The sequence below is a fragment of the Oncorhynchus gorbuscha genome, unplaced genomic scaffold (genome assembly GCF_021184085.1).
Source record: "Oncorhynchus gorbuscha isolate QuinsamMale2020 ecotype Even-year unplaced genomic scaffold, OgorEven_v1.0 Un_scaffold_8037, whole genome shotgun sequence".
NCBI classification, from domain to species: domain Eukaryota; kingdom Metazoa; phylum Chordata; class Actinopteri; order Salmoniformes; family Salmonidae; genus Oncorhynchus; species Oncorhynchus gorbuscha.
The window spans coordinates 7,184-15,769 of record NW_025751301.1 but is presented as its reverse complement, the minus strand read 5'-3'; the positions used below and the strand labels follow the sequence as shown (position 1 = coordinate 15,769).

The 8,586-nt window shown below is 47.0% G+C and overlaps 1 long non-coding RNA gene across 1 annotated transcript; it reads right to left on the bottom strand.

Annotated features, from left to right (window-relative positions):
• Positions 1–6,140: 6,140 nt before the first annotated feature.
• LOC124029876 lies at positions 6,141–6,838 on the bottom strand. The gene is made up of 3 exons (XR_006837858.1): positions 6,714–6,838; positions 6,335–6,431; positions 6,141–6,178 (listed from the first exon to the last, which is right to left on the bottom strand). It is a non-coding gene; the product is annotated as an uncharacterized LOC124029876 (long non-coding RNA).
• Positions 6,839–8,586: the final 1,748 nt, after the last annotated feature.

The following is an 8,586-nucleotide window of genomic DNA, read 5'->3' as shown; positions in this document are numbered from 1 at the left end:
CAACAGGATAATGGATGGAAAGATCCTACAGAGACAAAATGGGTTTGTGCGATTTCTTTCCTTCTTAATGCATTTGAGCTAATCAGTTGTGTTGTGACAAGGTAGGGGTGGTATACATAAGAGCCCTATTTGGTAAAAGACCAAGTCCATATTATGGCAAGAACAGCTCAAATAAGCAAAGAGAAATGACAGTCCATCATTACTTTAAGACATGAAGGTCAGTCAATCAGGAAAATTAAGAACTTTGAAAGTTGCTTCAAGTGCAGTCGCAAAAGCGATGATGAAACTGTCTCTCATGAGGACCGCCACAGGAAAGGAAGACCCAGAGTTACCTCTGCTACAGAGGACAAGTTCATTAGAGCTACCAGCCTCAGAAATTGCAGCCCAAATAGATGCTTCACATAGTTCAAGTAACAGACATCTCAACATCAACTGTTCAGGAGAGACTGCGTAAATCAGGCCTTTGTGGTTGAATTGCTGCAAAGAAACCACTACTAAAAGGACACCAATAAGAAGAAGAGTTGCTTGGGCCAAGAAACACGAGCAATGAACATTAGACTGGTGGAAATCTGTCCTTTGGTCTGATGACTCCAAATTTGATATTTTTGGTTCCAACCATCATGTCTTTGTGAGACGCAGAGTAGGTGAACAGATGATCTCTGCATGTGTGGTTCCCACCGTGAAGCACGGAGGAAGAGGTGTGATGCTGTGGGGGTGCTTTGCTGGTGAAACTGTCTATGATTTACTTAGAATTCAAGGCACACTTAACCAGCATTGCTACCACCACATTCTGCAGCGATACACCATCCCATCTGGTTTGAGCTTAGTGGGACTATCATTTGTTTTTCAACAGGACAATGACCCAACACACCTCCAGGCTGTGTAAGGGCTATTTGACCAAGAAGGAGAGTGATGAAGTGCTGCATCAGTTGACGGCCTCCACAATCACCGGCCTCAGCAGGTGAGATGGTTTGGGATGAGTTGGACGAGAGTGAAGAGCAGCCAACAAGTGCTCAGCATATGAGGGAACTCCTTCAAGACTGTTGGAAAAGCATTCCAGGTGAAGCGGGTTGAGAAGGAGAATGCCAAGAGTGGGCAAAGCTGTATTCAAGGCAAAGGGTGGCTACTTTGAAGAATCTCAAATATAAAATATATATTTGTTTAACTTTGAGACACGGGGGAACATGGGCATGTTAATCAAGGCACCCTGACACATATTTCCCCACATAGTGCTTTTCTGATTTCCCCATGCAGTCTGATGAGGGAAAATGTCCCGAAGTGCAGGTGCACACACACACACACACACACACACACACACACACACACACACACACACACACACACACACACACACACACACACACACACACACACACACACACACACACACACACACACACACACACGCACACCAAGACAATCATGCACAGAAGGATACCATCTGCAATATCTTAGACTGTTGCTTTGATACATTGTTTGTCACTGTCTTGCGTGTGTGTGTGTGTGTGTGTGTGTGTGTGTGTGTGTGTGTGTGTGTGTGTGTGTGTGTGTGTGTGTGTGCACATCGTGAGTGGGGTGATGACGAGGCGAGGGCAGGCCCCCAGGTATTCATATCCATAGATGTAGGTGGACAGAGCCATCCTGGCCACACAGTTATCTAGGTCCAAGTCCTGTGCAGTGGCTCAGCTGCCTCTCGCCACTCAAAGTTACTGCTGGAGTCAACCTACACACACACACACACACACACACACACACACACACACACACACACACACACACACACACACACACACACAGACAGACAGACAGACAGACAGACAGACAGACAGACAGACAGACAGACACGACGAGACAGACAGACAGACAGACAGACAGACAGACGAGCAGCCAGTCAGACAGACAGACAGACAGCACAGACAGACAGACGAGACAGACAGACAGACAGACAGACAGCACAGACAGCACAGACAGACAGACAGACAGACAGACAGACAGACAGACAGACAGACAGACAGACAGACACGACAGACAGACAGACAGACAGACAGACAGACAGACAGACAGACAGACAGACAGACAGACAGACAGACAGACAGACAGACAGACAGACAGACAGACAGACAGACAGACAGACAGACAGACAGACAGACAGACAGACAGACAGACAGACAGACAGACAGACAGACAGACAGACAGACAGACAGCCTTGGTCACTAATCAAGGTCAAGGCCAAATAAACAGGACATAAACTGTTATTTTTGATCAGACAAGTTGGATTTATGTAAAACAATCTTTTTTGAATGAACTACACTTCCCATGATGCAGTGGGTGGTTTGCAGGCGTACAATACCTTCCGGGCCACGAGGTCTGTGACAATGTCCCTGGCGTGCACGTCTACGGTGATGAGAGCTGTGATGATGTTACGGTGCAGGGTGGGGAGTTGGCCTCGAACCAGGGCTGCTAGGGCATTCAGCCTCTATAGACAGACAGACAGACAGACAGATAGATAGATAGATAGAGAGACAGACAAGTAGGGAGGGAGGCAGGCAGACAGACAAGCAGACAGACAAGCAGACAGACAGACACGAGGAGAATCATCAAATGATAAAAAAACCAAAGTATTTCTATAAAGATAAACATCTCTGTGTCAAGGTGCTGTCACCACCGTAGGCTGTTGAAAACAGTCATTGTGGACGGTCGTACATCAATGTTGACATATTCAAAGTCCTGCAGGGCCATGAAGTGGTCGTGGTCTCCCTCCAGACAGCCGTCCAGGTCTCTGCACCACATCAACTGACTGATGGTTAACACCACCTGGTGGACACAGAGAGACACTGCAGCTGGACATTAAACTTACAGACACCAGGGTTTACAACACATGATAATCATACAATAGGAATTAATTCATTTTCTTCAGAGGCTATTCTCGTTGTTTGCTCTGGTAGTCAGCGATGGAGGTTAGTGTGTGTGTGTGTGTGTGTGTGTGTGTGTGTGTGTGTGTGTGTGTGTGTGTGTGTGTGTGTGTGTGTGTGTGTGTGTGTGTGTGTGTGTGTGTGTGTGTGTGTGTGTGTGTGTGTGTGTATGTGTGCCTGTGAGGGGTGTCCAGCCACCACCCACTCCTCTCGTTCTTTACTCTGGTAGTCAGCGATGAGGCCTTGCTGAGGCGGCGGAGGGAAGAGAACATGGCCTCCTCTACTTTGCAGCCAGTCCTCTACGTTACCACGCGCCTTCAGACCTTTAGCCAGGCCCACCTACACACACAGAATATTGTAATGGAAGTCAAGGATAAGATTTTCATTAAAAACTTTGTTATGTCCATCTTGACGTCTGAAGATCCATCTCCAGTGACAGTGAAATAATCAACAGAGAGAAAGACAGGGAGGTCTCCTCTCCTTCAGATGAGACCATGACCAGTATATTACCTACCTTCTCCTTCAGGTGAGACCATGACCAGTATATTACCTACCTCCTCTCCTTCAGGTGAGACCATGACCAGTATATTACCTACCTCCTCTCCTTCAGGTGAGACCATGACCAGTATATTACCTACCTCCTCTCCCTCAGGTGAGACCATGACCAGTATATTACCTACCATCTCTCCTTCAGGTGAGACCATGACCAGTATATTACCTACCTTCTCTCCTTCAGATGAGACCATGACCAGTATATTACCTACCTTCTCCTTCAGGTGAGACCATGACCAGTATATTACCTACCTCCTCTCCTTCAGGTGAGACCATGACCAGTATATTACCTACCTTCTCCTTCAGGTGAGACCATGACCAGTATATTACCTACCTTCTCCTTCAGGTGAGACCATGACCAGTATATTACCTACCTCCTCTCCTTCAGATGAGACCATGACCAGTATATTACCTACCTTCTCCTTCAGATGAGACCTTCCAGATGAGACCATGACCAGTATATTACCTACCTTCTCCTTCAGGTGAGACCATGACCAGTATATTACCTACCTCCTCAGGTGAGACCTTCAGGTGAGACCATGACCAGTATATTACCTACCTCCTCCTCCTTCAGGTGAGACCATGACCAGTTATTACCTACCTCCTCTCCTTCAGATGAGACCATGACCAGTATATTACCTACCTCCTCTCCTTCAGATGAGACCATGACCAGTATATTACCTACCTCTCTCCTTCAGATGAGACCATGACCAGTATATTACCTACCTCCTCTCCTTCAGATGAGACCATGACCAGACCACCTCCTCTCCTTCAGGTGAGACCATGACCAGTATATTACCTACCTCCTCTCCTTCAGATGAGACCATGACCAGTATATTACCTCCTCCTCTCCTTCAGGTGAGACCATGACCAGTATATTACCTACCATCTCTCCTCAGATGAGACCATGACCAGTATATTACCTACCTCCTCTCCTTCAGATGAGACCATGACCAGTATATTACCTAATACCTCTCCTTCAGGTGAGACCATGACCAGTATATTACCTACCTTCTCCTTCAGGTGAGACCATGACCAGTATATTACCTACCATCTCTCCTTCAGATGAGACCATGACCAGTATATTACCTACCTCCTCTCTTTCAGATGAGACCATGACCAGTATATTACCTACCTTCTCCTTCAGGTGAGACCATGACCAGTATATTACCTACCATCTCTCCTTCAGATGAGACCATGACCAGTATATTACCTACCATCTCTCCTTCAGATGAGACCATGACCAGTATATTACCTACCTTCTCTCCTTCAGGTGAGACCATGACCAGTATATTACCTACCTCCTCTCCTTCAGGTGAGACCATGACCAGTATATTACCTACCTCCTCTCCTTCAGGTGAGACCATGACCAGTATATTACCTACCTTCTCCTTCAGGTGAGACCATGACCAGTATATTACCTACCTTCTCCTTCAGGTGAGACCATGACCAGTATATTACCTACCTTCTCCTTCAGGTGAGACCATGACCTACCTCCTCTCTCCTTCAGATGAGACCATGACCAGTATATTACCTACCTTCTCCTTCAGGTGAGACCATGACCAGTATATTACCTACCTCCTCTCCTTCAGGTGAGACCATGACCAGTATATTACCTACCTTCTCCTTCAGGTGAGACCATGACCAGTATATTACCTACCTCCTCTCCTTCAGGTGAGACCATGACCAGTATATTACCTACCTCCTCTCCTTCAGGTGAGACCATGACCAGTATATTACCTACCTCCTCTCCTTCAGGTGAGACCATGACCAGTATATTACCTACCATCTCTCCTTCAGGTGAGACCATGACCAGTATATTACCTACCTCCTCTCCTTCAGGTGAGACCATGACCAGTATATTACCTACCTTCTCTCCTTCAGGTGAGACCATGACCAGTATATTACCTACCTCCCTTCAGGTGAGACCATGACCAGTATATTACCTAGGTGAGACCATGACCAGTAGGTGAGACCATGACCAGTATATTACCTACCTTCTCCTCTCAGGTGAGACCATGACCAGTATATTACCTACCTCCTCCTCAGGTGAGACCATGACCAGTATATTACCTACCTTCTCTCCTTCAGGTGAGACCATGACCAGTATATTACCTACCTTCTCCTTCAGGTGAGACCATGACCAGTATATTACCTACCTCCTCTCCTTCAGGTGAGACCATGACCAGTATATTACCTACCTTCTCTCCTTCAGGTGAGACCATGACCAGTATATTACCTACCATCTCTCCTTCAGGTGAGACCATGACCAGTATATTACCTACCTTCTCTCCTTCAGGTGAGACCATGACCAGTATATTACCTACGTTCTATCCTTCAGGTGAGACCATGACCAGTATATTACCTACCTTCTTTCTCTCAGGTGAGACCATGACCAGTCCTACCTTCTCTCTCTCAGTGAGACCATGACCAGTATATTACCTACCTTCTCTCTCTCAGGTGAGACCATGACCAGTATATTACCTACCTTCTCTCCTTCAGGTGAGACCATGGCCAGAATGTCGTTGCTGTAGACCTTCTCCTGTTCTCCGTCTGCAGGCTGCGTTGTCATGGCGCCGGGGGCGGAGGGCAGCAGGGCGAACTCCAGGCGGGCGATAGCATCAAAACACTTCCTGAGGTGGGGCTGAACGGCCTGGGGTTCCTGGTCTGGAGCCAAGATCTCCAGGAGCTCATCGTTGGACAGGAAGTAGAACCTGGGAACGGTACCGAGAGACGGACGCGTTGATTCAGGAAGTGTCTTCCAACATTTCACCACAGGGTACATCACAACACAGTGAGACTTAACCAAGTGGTTCAGACGTTGACCACCAATCCTGGTCCTAGAGAGAGACATGCAGACAGCACAGTACCTGGGGAAGATGACTCTCTTGGACTCCAGGTAGGCCTCCAGACACTTCTGGATCTGGTCTAGCAGGGCGTTGTTGTTCTGGAAGATCTCCAGCAGACCTGTAGAGAGACAAAGAGAACAGGGGAGGGGGAGGTGATACCTCTCTCTCTCTCTCTCTCTCTCTCTCTCTCTCTCTCTCTCTCTCTCTCTCTCTCTCTCTCTCTCTCTCTCTCTCTCTCTCTCTCTCTCTCTCTCTCTCTCTTCTCTCTCTCTCTCTCTCTCTCTCTCTCTCTCTCTCTCTCTCTCTCTCTCTATCTCTCTCTCTCTCTCTCTCTCTCTCTCTCTCTCTCTCTCTCTCTCTCTCGAGTGTGTGAGTATGTGTGTGAGAGAGAGTTAGTTACCTGGCTGTGTAGCAGCCCTCAGAGCATTGGGAAGCCTGTTGACCTTCCTCATAATCTCCTTCCAGGACTTGTCCACCTGGAGGAACATCTTGGCTTCAGCAGGAAGCTGTCTCTGGATGTCTGGAGCACTGAAGATACTCTCAGATACAGCCAGTTACGCTGACACGTCAGCCACTCTTCCTACAGGAGGGAGGGAGGGAGGGAGGGGGGGACAGAGAGAGAGAGAGAGAGGGAGGGAAGGGAGTAAGAGAGAGAGAGAGAGAGAGAGAGAGAGAGAGAGAGAGAGAGGGAGAGGGAGAGAGAGAGGAGGGAGGGAAGGGGGGATAGAGAGAGAGAGAGAGAGAGGAGAGAGAGAGAGGGGATAGAGAGAGAGAGAGAGAGAGAGAGAGAGAGAGAGAGAGAGGGAGGGAGGGAGGGAGGGAGGGAGGGAGGGAGGGAGGGAGGGAGGGAGGGAGGGAGGGAGGGGTAAATCAGTGAGAGAAAGAGGGTTAGGATTAGAAGGGTAGAGGGGAGAAGGACTAGAGAGAATTACCTAGCATTTGATACATGACCATTAGCATTCGATACATGACCATTAGCATTCGATACATGACCATTAGCATTTGATACATGCCCATTAGCATTTGATACATGACCATTAGCATTTGATACATGACCATTAGCATTCGATACATGACCATTAGCATTTGATATGACCATTAGCATTTGATACATGACCATTAGCATTTGATATATGACCATTAGCATTTGATATATGACCATTAGCATTTGATACATGACCACTAGCATTTGATACATGACCATTAGCATGTGATACATGACCATTATCATTTGAAACATGAACATTAGCATTTGATACATGACCATTATCATTTGATACGTGACCATTAGCATTTGATACATGACCATTAGCATTTGATACATGACCATTATCATTTGAAACATGAACATTAGCATTTGATACATGACCATTATCATTTGATACGTGACCACTAGCATTTGATACATGACCATTAGCATTTGATACATGACCATTATCATTTGAAACATGACCATTAGCATTTGATACATGACCATTAGCATTTGATACATGACCATTAGCATTTGATACATGACCATTTGACATATGAAACAGCATCATCACAGACTATCATCCATTTGACCTGGTCTCTAGTCTCTCACCTTGAGTTTAGCCAAAACAGTAAATGAATGTGATTGGTCTCGGTCTCACCAGTGTCTGGCTGAAGAGGTTTAGCTGCCTCTGCCACTCGTCTACTCTGGTCTTGATGGGTCCGACGTAGCGAGAGGACGCCACCGTGGCCATGTTGATGGTACTGTCATCCAGCAGCACCTGAATGTCATCAGTTCCTCCCAGGATGAACAGGTCTTTAGACTCCCGGTGGGAGAGAACCGGAAACTCCGTGGTCTTCCAGGAATCCTCAACCTACACAGTGGGGTTGAGTTTAGTTTACAGGAAGTAGAACTACAACATGTACTTCCTGGGTCTTTCCTACCTTTTTAAGGATGGTCTCCAGCGATGCCTCTCCTGAAGCCTGTCCTGACACCTGGAAGAGGAGAACCAGACTGGGTCAAACACTTTACTGTACTGCTTCTGTTTGGCCTGGTTCACCTGCTACAACGGAATGGATACATACAACTACATCAACAAGTCTGTGGTCGGTCCCTCCTGTATGTCCATGTCAGCAGATACCTCCTGCCATGTCATGTGTTACCTCCTGTATGTCCATGTCATAGCAGATGTTACCTCCCTGTATGTCCATGTCATAGCAGATGTTACCTCCTGTATGTCCATGTCATAGCAGATGTTACCTCCTGTATGTCCATGTCATAGCAGATGTTACCTCCTGTATGT